We start from the raw sequence: 14,040 nt of genomic DNA, 5'->3' as shown, positions 1-14,040 counted from the left end.
GGACATTGTGTCGGGGGACAGGGACTTAAAGTCGGTAATATATGAATACATTTTAAGGCACGGGGTCTTAAGTCGGGGTTACATTAAATAAAAAAAAGACACAGGGACCTTGCGTCGGAGGCTAGGGGTTTTGCGTTGTCCATTAATTAACAAATACAAATATTTTTCTTTATGTTGGGGGTCTTGCGTCGCAACGTGGGGGTCTAAAGTCGACCCCTCCTGGGGTGTTATGTCGAAGGGGTCTAAAGTCTCGCTGCCAACTAGATATAATTATTCAGTTTAAGAATTTGCAAGGCTATTCACTACTACCACAGGCACAGACTACGAAGTAAAGACTACGATTGCCGCCCAACACAGTCTTCACCCGTGAATGGATTCAGATCCAAGTATGTTATTCCATGAAAACGGATGCCGCGAGTGGGGACCAACGGATCCGTTTCCCTTCACTGATGAGCAAGTAATCGCGTCATCTTTCCTCCGTACATGTGAGTATAATAGTTTGAAGGCGATCAGATTTGAATCCATTCGCGGAAGTATAAAGTCATTTTTCCTTTTTTCAGAGTTTGAATGTTGAATTTCCGTTCATGGATTATGTTTCAATTTTCAGTGTAAAATTTGTATTACAAGTATTACAATGTTTACAAGATTTGTTTCCGTCTACGGATTGTTTACCTTATTTATACACGTGCCTAATTCTTAATTTTCATTGACCACTTAAAACCACTTAATTAATATTCATTGAATTGTTGTTTTCTCCAACAATTGGTTTTCTTTCGGATTAAAATGCCTCTATTGGAAGAGCTTAATGCAATAAAACAGATTTGCAGTACAACAGTTTTACGTGTATTAATTAATAGACCAGTTTCGGATGCTGCGTTGCAAAATTAAAAAAAATCCAGGGAGGTTTCGATTGCAGGGGGAGATAGGAAAAAAGGGGGTTTTTGATTTATTTACCCTAGTAATACTTTTCCAATTCAGGAAATGTTCTAGAATACTACACTTTAAGACATTCTGCGTCTTCTACAGTCTTTATAAATAATTAATCATCCCTAGTTTATCCATTATCCCCATATCCACATTTGAATCACCCATGTTTACATATTTTCTTGACACTAGAAACACAAAAAATACTAAACAGAATCCCTACCCTTTAACTTGAATTTATTTTCATGGATAAACTAGGGATGATTAATTATTTATAAAGACTGGAGAAGACGCAGTGTTATTTATTTAACATTGAATTAGAAGTTATTAATAATCAATAATAGTTAAGTGTTTTACGTTTTTTTTTCAATGAAAAAAGACGAAATTTGAACTGGCGCCAAAAAATGATGGCCGCCGTCGTGCTCTTTCACGATTGGTTCATCCATATTTGCTGATTCCTAATCTAAAACTATGTCTAATGACGTTTTTATATAAGTGTCGTCGTGTTCCTCGTGATAAGAGGATCACGAAAAGTACACTGTTTATTAGTTTAAGTGAAGCAAATTATCCGAATGGTGTACGAAAAGTTGGGTGTGTATCTAAGTCATCCCCCTCCTCCCCCAAAGCGGGCAAAATTGAATAATTTATTGTATCCAAACGAAAGGTGCCATCACTATGAATTTTATGGCAATCGATAGCTCTCACCAAGAGCTTTCGATTTCCGTAAAAAAAATTAAAATATTAATATGGAAAGAAAATCCTATCATGACGAAAAGATTTCCGTTTTATCGGCTAGACCGAGTTATGCGTTACAGCGAAAAACGGAAATTTTTTCGTCATTATAGGATTTCTTTTCTTTTCAAACTTTTTTGTTTATGAATATTTTTTCATGGCTTTTTAAGAAGTGGATAGTTCTCACCAAGAGCTATCCATTTCTGTATAATTTATTAATTTCGGGGTTATAGTTTCCCCGATAATAAATATATTAATTTCATATATGACTGGGAGGAGGGAATTACACACTACCCGTTAAACCGCACCGACCTGCCCTAAAAATGGCTAACCGGCTTACCATTCGAGAAATTACTTGTTAAGCAATATTTTTACAGAAATGGATAGAGATCATCAAGAGCTATCCATTTCGTCAATTTTTAAAAAATGTCAACTAATTGTTTTCCCGATTGTGATTTTTATTGGGGCAGGAAATTCCCTGAGACCCGTCAAACCACACCGACCTACACAAAAAAACACCAATCGGTTTACTACTCAAGTAGATCCTTTTAAAGCGACAATTTAACAGAAATGGATACGTCTTGATGAGGGCTATCCATTTCTGTAAAATTTGTCTATTCCATATTTATATTTTTACGTATAACGTTAAGTTATTAATACATATTATACGTAGTATATAGGATATATAGGATGTAAATATATAGGGATATATATAATATATAGGACGTAATATATAGGAATAATACGTATTATATTATATATTTTATAGTAATAATACGTAGTAACACGTAAACTGTTTACGGATTAAATGTGAAGTATATGTAATGGTTTACACGCGCCTGGAACGTGTAAACTACCACAAAAACGTAACTATAAAAAATAATAAAATAAATTGGATTTGGGATTTACCGCATGTCGTATTGAACTATAAGCGACGATGGAGAATGAAAAACGATCCGCGAAGACACAGCCCAATCGATAAAAATACTGCAGCAGAAAACTGTCGTGAAGACTGAAGTGGTCAGATCAAGAAGAACTCCAAGACTGACGCGCTGTACTATTTATGGTTTTTTAAGGAAGCATCTTTTTCTTCTGGCTGGCGTGGGAATCGCGGTAGCTTCTTTTCAAACGGTTAACTCGACCTTCTTTCTTGTTCGAAAACAAGGTGGCTTTTTCCGCAACGGTCAACTCCCCGTATTGCTTGGGGTGTCAGAGGGGTGACTTTTTAGAAAGTCGAAGGCCATTGTTTCTCTGTTGTCAGAGATCTCGATTCTTTACATACGTGTTGGCTAGATGGAGAAGTATTGAATCGTTAAAAGACCGGAAAAGATTCGATTCTTTGGAAGGCCATATCCTTTAGCATTGGCGTATTTATCGTCTGCCCGTTAAGACGCCGTCTCAGAGACCTTGTTGCCCAATTTGGGATAGAAGAATCTAAATCGACCGGTTTTTTTTATTTGATTAACCGATCGGCAAAATCGATCTTTTCGATCATTTAAAAAAAATTGTATTTCCAGTGTGCTGCATCACACAGACGATAATGAGCGGCAAATTTGACCTCTCATTTCGTACTACTCCTTTGAGTAAGCTGATGTATTCGTTGACCGAGTCTTCTTCTACCCATATTAACATAACAATAAATTATGATAGAAATATCTGAATAAAAAAGATTCACACATAAGGATAACGACATTAGGCCACATGAAACACGTGAATAATGCATAATGTTGTGTGGAAAAATCAGATCGTGTGGAGGAAACGAACTTTGTGTAAGAGCTTCATAAACGACTCCTAGATGGCGCCACAATCGCAAAGATCATCGATCAAGACCATTTTGATCTCGATCTCGATCGCAAAAAAGTGATGATCCATTATCGACCTCGATCATTTTAATCGATCGCGGCAACTTTGGTACTAATATCTAAATTAAGTTTATATATTCCCCAAACTGTGCTAATTATTTCAAATTTTTAGCATTTCTCTAAAGCTCATTAAATAAATACTTTGTCAAGCCCCCCCCCCCCCTTTTCTCCCGTGATTTGGGTTGTTTCAGGACCGATTCCTAAGTACTACTAGCGATCGGTTCCGATTTGATCTAATCTGGAAACCTGGCCAACCCCACCCAGAATAAAACCAATCGATGGGACGATCAGGGGACTACGTCGTAAACCGGGGCGTGGCGGGGCAAAAATCAGGGGTTACCAAACCACGGAATCCCAGACCATATTTAAAAAGACTATAAAGGTTTCAGCTCAGGAATCGGGGTAGAAATTCAACACAAACTCCAACTGAGAACCGACTATGGTCCGATCTCGACCAGTCAAAAGATCTGATGATCTAGCGGCGAAGATAGGATCTATGTCCGATCTAAGCTTCTATGGCTTTGTATTGGGAGGAATTTTTGAACGGGCATAGTTACAACCAATGGAAGTGGAGTGAGTTGAGGGCAGCGTGGGTTCCGCAAGTTTAAACCTCTCGGTGGTCTCGGTAGGGTGTGTCCCGCTATTAAACCTAGACCAAGTTTCTTTTGTGGTAGTTTATTTGACATCAAAAGATGAAATACAAGGGAATATTTACAAATATATATAGCTAATGCATTACTCAAAAGGGGGCAGACAGGGAACAAAGTAGTATAATCGGGTTTTGAAACCGTTTTTTTCCGGCCCAGAAGCCGACCCCAGTGAACATGGGTGAAAATTTTTTACCAATTTTAATAAAAAGACACCTTTTTCTTAGTTCAATCATATTATTTAAAATAAAAAAAAAAAAGATTTAATCAATGTAAAAACATTGTATTTGCATAAATAAATAGTAGAAAAAACAAACAACAAAAGTAAATAATAAAAATAAACAAAAAACAAACAAACAAACAAATGAAGGTGGTAGCCGATTAGGCCTACAATAAAATGCATCAAATGTTTTCGACTTTCTGTGAACGGACCTATGCTCGTTCAAAAGTTCCCCCCCATCAGGGTTGTTAACGATACTTAAAAAAACTATCGTCGATTTCGATACCGTTACTGGCTTGTATTTTTATCGGCGAAACCGATACCGATCCTTATTTTGGCTGGTATCGGCGATATCGATACCGATACCGATAACGATAATCCGTGAAAAAAAATAAAGAAATTTAGTTTTAATTCTGTATATTATTGGTACTATAAGAGACAAGCATTAGCTCTAAGAAAAACTAAGGACTCAAAGCGCTGATCACTCAATTGAGTACGCATTGGCGTCAAAACTCTTCCACCCAGAGAAAACAGACGTTTTAACGGCGGCACTTGAGGGCAAACCAGTGTTAAGTTGAATAAACAACCGACGAAGATATGGAAATGAAGAATCAACAACCCGAAAATCGTTGCACGTTTTCGTTTCAAAGAACCGATTGATTTCATCATCTGCTGGCGAAAATCTTTTTTGCGGGTTTGAAATAGATTTAAGGGGCGAAAAAAAGTCTTTCGGATCTATTGGGCTGTCATCGTCCACTACATCGTTTTCCATGCCTGGAACAGATTTTGAATCAGCTTGGATCATGACTTCAATTTTTTTCTTCAATTCAGCCATGATATTGTCACACGAGTTGTATTGGAACAAGAATACACGAATACAACAAGTGATGACTTAAATTCTAGACAATTATTCACTTTTAACTAATAACAATAAGGGATGACCATACCATACTCGGAGAGCGTCTGAAGACTCCAGGGAACTACCCCTACGGAGCCCAGCTCCGGGACCTCACCCGATGGAAACTCATCACACGCAGATTCGGGGCAGCGTTTTATACCGTCGCGCGAATTACTCCCCTTCCGGACTGCGTATCTGCGTATCTTTCTGAGAGCGAACTTCTCCCGATAATTTCTTCACCACGATCGCAGCGTTGTCCAAGGAGCGGATGACTCATCTCTGCGAAGAGATAACCAATCTCCCTTTTCACCCGTGACAATATAAGCTTTAATCCCATCAATTTCTTCTACTGAAGAAAAGCCATCAGCCAACCAATTGAATTTAAATTTGGGATGAACTGCGGAAGCAAATCGAAGCTCATCTGACAGAAAAAAATTTCTGAATCTTTTCTCGATGCCTTTAATTTAAGCAGTTGCCAAGGGAGAACACACTTTCAATTTCCTTGAATTTTTAAGGTCATTAATTTGTCGCTTAATCACAACAATGGCAGGTAGCAAATGGCCAGCCGTTACCTGATTCCCCGTTTCCCCTTGTAAAATATCTAAAGCCGTTGCAACTGGCTTCATTAGAGAAACATACTCTTCCATAAACAAAACCTCCTGTGACTTGAAATCCCCGACCCCATGATGTTCGCATAACAAATTTTAATTCTCTAGCAATTTCTCTTGTTCTTCGATGTTACCATCAGCTTCAAGAAGTTTAACTGCATGGTTTACAGAATCAAACCAGGCATTCCAACGTGTTGCATTAGGGATGACAAACAGAACACCTATAGAAAAGAATAAGCTAACTTTTTTATCAAGACAACAAAGAAAACAAAATAATACCCAATTGTTCTTTTGTCTTTTCTGCAGCTAAGGTACTACGACTCTGCTTATTAAAAAGAGTATGAAGCTTTGCAAATGTAGATCGATGAAGTGATGAATAAGAATCACGTTTGAGAGCGTTTTCGCAGTCAACTGCTGCAACCAAGTTCAACAAATGGCAGGCGCATTTTCTATGAGGTGGCAGAGGATAGATCTCTTGGTTCACATTACCATGCCATTCGTCTAGGACATGATCAATCTCAACTAAGTCCTAATAACAAAACAGCAAATTATGAGCAAGAAATTTTTCAACCATATTTAAAAAACTTACGATTTCCTCATCTTCGTATTCCTCATCAACATCTTCATCAACCTGAACATCATTTTCACGAGAAAAAACCCGGAAAGCTTTAAGAAAGTTAGATCCACTGTCAGCTATTGTAACAACAATTTTGCGGGAAATCTTTAATTCTTTATGCACAGTCGATAAAGTCTTGGCTACAACGTCATATGTATGACTTCCAAAGACACGTCTCACCGCGAGACATGCACTTTTCCTAAGAAGAGTTTCGGTGTCAAGCCAAAGTGACAGGTAACACCGATGTAGGATCGACCACGAGATTTCCACACATCAGCTGTCGTGCATATGGAGGTTAACTTCTAAGACAAAATTTGGGCTAGTGCTTGTTTTGATACTTGAAACCTGTCTTCAATCTTTTTTGCGATAGTCTGTCTGCACATAATTTTGAAGTCTAGTTTAAAGAGAAAAAGATTAGTATAAACATTACAGAAAAAACAGTATAAGTAAACCCTTACTTCCATGAGATATTCCATTACAAAAAGTTTGGAATTCTTTACTGTCAACATGCCTAATAGGCAGAAGGCTTCCTACCATATTATCAAGAAGCTGCTCATCAAACTGTGACTGCGTAATAGAAATCTTAGGACGTTTGCCAGAAATAGAATCTCTAATGGTTGGTTGAGAGAGCGATCCTTCAAAAAAACTTTCACAAACGAAAACACGAGTTGACATTGTAGAGAACAGTAATTCGGCGGATACACAAAAAAAGCTTTGCAGACCTTTTTTGAAGAAAAAAGATTTTCGCCAGCAGATGATGAAATCGTTATCGGTATCAGTATCGATATCGCCGATACCAGCCAAAATAAGGATCGGTATCGGTATCGCCGATACAAATACAAGCCAGTAACGGTATCGAAATCGACGATAGTTTTTTTAAGTATCGTTAACAACTCTGAAAATACCTCTCATAAATTTACGTCGTAACCTGGGAAAGGTGTGCGTTCAAATTGTTTAAGGGGGAAAAAAATGTTGTCATTTTTAAAATCCCTAAATAGCGTTCATGGGAGTAGTTAATATGGGAAAGAGGCGGAGCTTGACGAGTCGTTTTTGGGTATAAGTAAATAATCAAATTGTAACTTTATACATGTAACACCGGGAAAATTAAAATTAAATTCTACAAATTCTTTAATCGAAAAATGATCGATTGAGGGAACGATCGATCAATTTGAAAAAAGTGATCAATTGATCGAGCGATTGATCAGTTTTCTTGAATGATCAATGAACGAGCGATCGATCACTTTTTGGTGATCGAAGGCAATGAACAGTATCCTGAACAAAAATCCGAACAGCGATTTTTGTGGCAAAATCCATCTATTTGCGGGGGAAAGCAACTTATGCCGTTTTTGCCATGCAGGGCTTAGGGCTGGGAAGCTGGGTTACAAAATGCATGTTTCTTTTGGTAAATCATGGGAAGGTGGGTTACAAAATGCATGTTTCTTTTGGCATATCAATACATGTTAATAAATAACTTGATGTTTACTTTAAATATAACTAAAAAAGTATAAATAATACTTTGCTAGAAAGCAATTTTCTATGCCATGTTTTAATGTTTTTTTTTCATAAAAAAAAAGATTTTAATGAAAACTAAGAAAAAAAAATTCTCCATAGATCGCGATTCGAACCCGGATCTCCGCAAGGGATGCCCGAAGCCTTAGCCATTAAGCTATTGTGACTATCATAATTGAAAAAATATTGGGACTATATTGATTGCTGCGGGATATAATTTCAATTGAAAAATAAAAAAATAAATTTTTCCATCAAATTAAATCTTTTCACGAGTGCAAACAAATAACATTATAAATACTTATTCTCTGTTTAGGGACTTGAACCCCGGCCTCCCTTATAAGCGTCGAATACGCTACAGATACGCCAACAATCAATGTTTGGTATTAGATATATATATATATATAAACTATTTAATAAGCTGCGACGGGAAACATTTGCTACCCTTTTTTTCCCAAGGGGGGTTTCTTTTTTTTTGAGGGCGTGTCCATATAATAATAAGGTTTTACAAAATGAGATCAAAATAAATCAAGAAATATCTGTCAGTTGGTTTTTAAATGTATTAATACTTAGTCCAATAACCTTCGTTTTCTATTACCATTTGCAACCGGTTAATCATAGAATTGGCTAACTTTCGCCAATAAGTTGGCCTCCCCTTATACCCTTCCCAAATTGCATTTTCCTTCTCGAACACTTCATCCGCGGAACGCGGACGGAAAAATTCCGAATCCTTCACGATATCTCCCCAAACGTTTTCGATGGGGTTCATGTCCGCCCCTTTTGGCGGCCAAGGAAGTAATTCAATGACTTCCTGGTGATCTTCAAACCACTGCTTGATTAGGTTAGATTGATGTATTGGGGACCTATCTTGAATGAATTTGATTCGCCTGCGAGGGAATTTTTCATGAATCGAAGGAAGCAGGACGTCCCGGAGAATCTGAAGATACCTTTCGCTATTCAGCTTCCCTTCAATCCGAACAAAATCTCCGGCTCCGTTATCTGAAAACCATGCCCAGACGGGCACAGTTTTCCTTCCGCTGCCATCCTTAATTTGGACGTGTTTTCTGTCGAAACGAGTGCCATTTACTCTATAAGCAAACACCCGCCCACACTCGTCCGATCTTAATAAATGTTTGTTAATTTCAAAATGGGAGCTAACTAACATAAATTATCCTACCCAAATGATTTTTCGTCGCAAAAAATAACGTCCTCCCACCATTCTTCCTGCATGTTCACGAAAGTGGCCGCAAAGTGCAGCCGCTGTTCCGCATGCGCTGAAGTTAAAACAAATTTCCGTGCCGCCCGACGCGGATGAATATTGTTATGATCGCCGACTTTGTCGACGTTCACACCTCGACGGATTCCCCGGGATCACCCCCCCCCCCCTTTTTGCTTCCCTATTTACTTGTATGTGTTTCACCTTATTCGACGGAACTCGACGATATAGGATCGTCGAGTGAGTCCTTTTTGGTCTTTCACGTCTCTCTGACGTTGAGTTGGAGTTCTTTATTTTCCCTTTGGAATGATTTGAGGGCACTCTTGTGTGCCACCTTGAACTAAGACGACGCCGCCATCAGCTCGGTACTCTTTCTAATAGCCAGGCTAACTCGTGTGATTTTCGTGTGTGAGTATCCTACTTTGTCTGTCTGTCTTCGTTGTGTTTATTGTTTGAATCGCATATGTGTAATTACTGGTAACTGGAATGTCATATACATGACCAGTATTCTGTGTATGTGTGAGGAGCCGGAATACCACAAGTATGGCCGGTGGGGCGAGTCCAGGCAGACACGGTGTAGTGTGGCCGGGTAGGACTCGCTTGGTTTTGTCAGGAAAATAAAGACCGAGCTACTAAGACTTATTTGCGTTCTTTTCTATGCCTGAGATCCTCTGATTTCGTAACAATATTGACCTTATTAGTATCCATAAGTCCAAGCCGACCCCCTAGCGGCGCGTTGCAGTGTGAAGGGGTGCCGTGAACAGCCGCTTTTTATTTGGCTTAGCAGCGGTTCGAACACGGAACTCTAGATCCATAGCGAACAGCATTACCACTCTGCTATGTGCCCATACATTCTAAGACTGTCAAATTTTGAGGGATAAAGGAACCGACGATAGGTGGCACTAAGATCGGGTGCTTGGTTATAGAACCATTCAGTTATAGAACCACGCACAGGCCGGTTCTATAACTGGACCGACACTGTACTGCACTTATGTTGAGCAGCTTACTATTGCGATCCCCACTCCATTTTTTTACTTCATCGCGCTTGTCTTGTAAGAGCCAAATTAATCTTTCATATAGTATTTTCACTAGTACTTTTTTTTCGAGTTCCTCACTTAAACAATCCAGTTTATTTTTACTTATTATTTTTTTTTACAGCTTACTGTTTATTGCACTTTTGACTATTTTCTCTGTTAGTACCTCTACTACATCGTCCACTCTTTCCTTCGTCTTGACAGTCGACCAGTTTATATCTACCACTCTTAGAGAAGATTCTAAAAGCTGCTTAGGTAATTTCTTATGTTTAAATTTTAAATTTTAGGTACAGTGGGTTTCCCAGTGTAAATATTTTTCGTTCGCTCCTTTTCAATCTCAAAATAGATATAATAAGGATGGTCAGATAGCGAATCTTCTTCAAGATACCTCCAGAACGAAATCCTGGGTTTATCGCCAGCTATTGTAACCTCTATCATTGATGTACAGCATCCTGCACAAAAATTCGAACACCGATTTCAATTTTGAAGGCCACCTATTAGCAGAGTAACGTTTTTTTTTGTTTTTCTCTAAGACGTAGAGTTAGACGGGGTGATGGATATGACAGGACAGGGTGGGGTAAGTCTAGACTTGGTTTTCTATATAGTCCGGAAGCCGAGGACTTTGTCAGAAACCATTTGTACAAAAGTTTAAGACGATATTGAAACAATTGGGGTGATGATGTTTATTTAAATTTGACACCAATTACATTTCAAAACACAGCGGCAAAAACAAAAGGGAAAAGATAACAGACGGAGGGAGGAAGACTGACTCACTGACTCCTCGCTGGTCGACTGGTGACTCTCCCCCTGCTGGTGAAGTTTGTCCGTCTTTTATACGGCAACGCAGAGAGTCGAATTTAAAGTCAAACGAGGTCAGGCGTGTTCAAAAATATAAGGTCGGCGGAAGAAGGCTGACTTAACCGTTAGAGTAATAAAAGTAGAAAGTCGGTCATTCGGGGCAACAAATTTGGGGTCAAAACAGGGCAATAAAAAGCAACGCGTTAAATTTTACCGTTTAAATTTTGATTTGGTCGGCGGATCCTTACAATATTATTACTAACTAAGAAACGCTGAGTACGAAAACCTAATTATGGTCCACCGCAAATTATGCAAATATGTCACCAGGTGATCCCAAAGTCGGCGTGATATAACACCAAATCTGAAATCCCGGGTACAACATATTTTTTTAATTATTATATAGAGAATGGTATGGTGAGTAATAATATGAAAGGCCAGAACTTGTTTTGTGGTGCAAAATACACACCAGAACAGGGTGTGTAATAGCTTTTTTACCATAAAACCTAAAATTAGTTGTACTAAATACTAAATATACGATAAAATAGAGAAAGAAACACTCTCTTTAAATATGGACTCCCAGAATAGATTAAGAGGTGCAAAATGATGACCAGAATGAAGTGCGTAACTTAAATTTGGGTACCGGGTAGCAAATCTTCGTGTACGGCAACGCTGCTTTCGGCCCGCGTTTTTTAAAATCTCAATGCAAGTATTTAGACAAGTATTACTAGTAACTACTAAAAAACATCTGAAATAATAAAAAGAATTCTTACATTTACTGCTATACAGTTTTTATTTAATAAAAATTTTTAACTTGGCAACGCAGTTGTCGTCTGCTATATTGTTGGCAAAAAAATTGTGACGCAATTACCTGCGCGGATTTTCAAATGTAACAAACATGTAAAATATGAGTTTCACCAGTGTTACCGAAGCAGATTCCGCCAGGATTTGTGTTTTACATGTGAACGATGTAGTTCAATCGAAAGATAAAGTTTTGCTGTTTACGGAAACATCCTTAGCAAAGTGCAAAAAATGCTGAAGTGGTGTTTCGTTTTCGTAGCAATTCAAAGTTTTCTAAAATCCAAATTCCAACAGCTCTGAGTGATAGTATTGGCTATCACGTGAAATGCTACAAAAATTACACGGCAGTTTCACAAGATGAAATAAAAGCTGCCACTGGTAAATTATCTGAGCAAAGCTCTGAAGCACAACTTCAAGTTGTCGTAGAAAATATTCAGCCAACACCAGGACTTGAGTCGGGTAATATCAAAATTTACTAATAGAATGTTTTCTTTTCATCTAACTTTCATTTGTGTTGGTGTGTTGAAATAGATAACTTAAACGTCGTAGTTCGCTCGTTGCGTTCTGGAGAGAAACGTAATCCAACACCAAATGTTGTTTTCGATAACAACTGTATATTGGGTCATTCCATCCCAACTCGAATTTTTTCGTCGCGGAAAAAAATAGAAATGTCTGATTTTTTTACAGTGTGTTCTTTATGCATAAATCATGCACTGTGTAAAATATCAGATTTTTAGTTTCAATAGGAAGCCGTGATATTCAGTGTGTTGGATTTGAAAACATCAAATCACTCAAATCCAAATCAAATCCGAAAAATTTGAGGATTTGGATTGGATTTCCCAATGTGGGAAAAGGCAGTGATTTGATTTAGATTTGACGCAAAATGTCATAAAAATCAAATCAATTTCAAATCCAAATCCAAATCATTAAGAGTAACTTAACCAATGGCCCACCAGAGGTCTGACTTCGCTGACGCCTACTGACCTGACTTGACTTCTGACCTAATTTGAGCTCAGTCATATTGCTTCGCACGTTGAGTATCTGAATTCTGTGTTTTTATTTTAATGTAACTCTGAGTGAATTTTCTGCAGGTATAAATGTTTAATTAATATTTTTACTTTCTGTTCGGTTTTATACATGTTCCCATTTTGGCATTTTCCTTTTTGGTTTGGTCTTTTCAATAGACCACTATTTCACTAAGTTAACGTGACTGTAGGACCTCGTGATTGTGCCAACTTTGCAATCTACATCTATCAATTGCATCAAAGATTCAAAGACAATTAATAAAGGTATCAGTGTATAAGTCCTGTTTATACGCCATGTTCCAACACTTAAAAAGTTTTTCTTTGTAGATTAGTTTGGTCTACTACTAGCTTATGTATCTTTCTGTTGTACATGGTGTTACTGCGAGCCAATTAAAATCAGTTGGAATTCTGATTGCGACTAATTAGCCAGGTCTAGTTCTGTTAGTTTAGTTTACCTACATCAAGGTACTACTTTAACAACTAGCTATGTAGAACTGTGAACTCATCAATCCTTTTATTTTAACTGACATTTTAGAATGAGTACAAGAGGAAACAAAAACGAATCACGAGGAGGCGGTTCACGAGGACGTGGTAGCTCACGAGAACGTGGCAGCTCATGAGGACGTGGTACCTCAGGCAATGGGCAAACCGTTCGAGCTACAAATCCTACTAATACTCCACTTGCTCAAGACATTTCTCAAGAAAATGAAGAACGTATACTATTAGCCGAAGAAGAAAATCACGGGCGAATTGATGAAAGTATGGAAACTGAAGATGAGCAAGCAGATGAAGAAACTGCACAACTACCTTCACATCTAAGTTACCAGAAGGTGCGCATTCTATCCCGATTTTTGAGCAAAGCAAATGGCCAAAATGGAGGAAGACTTGTTGGACTGATTGCCATGAAGCATCGGGAAAAGTACTTGCAAAGTGCAAGTTCTGCAGTTCTGGTATCTATCATTCTGGAAACAAAGACTCGTATTCAAATTTTTTAAGACATATCAAAAGGAATCATGTTGAGGAATATGGCAAAATTCCTAAATCCTATCCTAAATCCAGTCTCAGACAATCTTCGATGACCACGTTTGTTTGCAATGGAAAGAAAACTTCTAAGGCCAAAAAATAACAGTTAGATAAATTGGTTACTTTAATGATC

General features: G+C 38.0%; 1 long non-coding RNA gene across 1 annotated transcript; it reads right to left on the bottom strand.

Moving 5' to 3' along the window:
• Positions 1 to 6,096: 6,096 nt before the first annotated feature.
• On the bottom strand, positions 6,097 to 7,147 carry LOC116918730. Its single transcript, XR_004391634.2, has 3 exons — positions 6,966 to 7,147; positions 6,481 to 6,901; positions 6,097 to 6,420 (listed from the first exon to the last, which is right to left on the bottom strand). It is a non-coding gene; the product is annotated as an uncharacterized LOC116918730 (long non-coding RNA).
• Positions 7,148 to 14,040: the final 6,893 nt, after the last annotated feature.

Source organism: Daphnia magna, linkage group LG3, assembly GCF_020631705.1.
Source record: "Daphnia magna isolate NIES linkage group LG3, ASM2063170v1.1, whole genome shotgun sequence".
NCBI lineage: Eukaryota > Metazoa > Arthropoda > Branchiopoda > Diplostraca > Daphniidae > Daphnia > Daphnia magna.
This window is presented reverse-complemented; position numbering and strand designations above follow the sequence as displayed.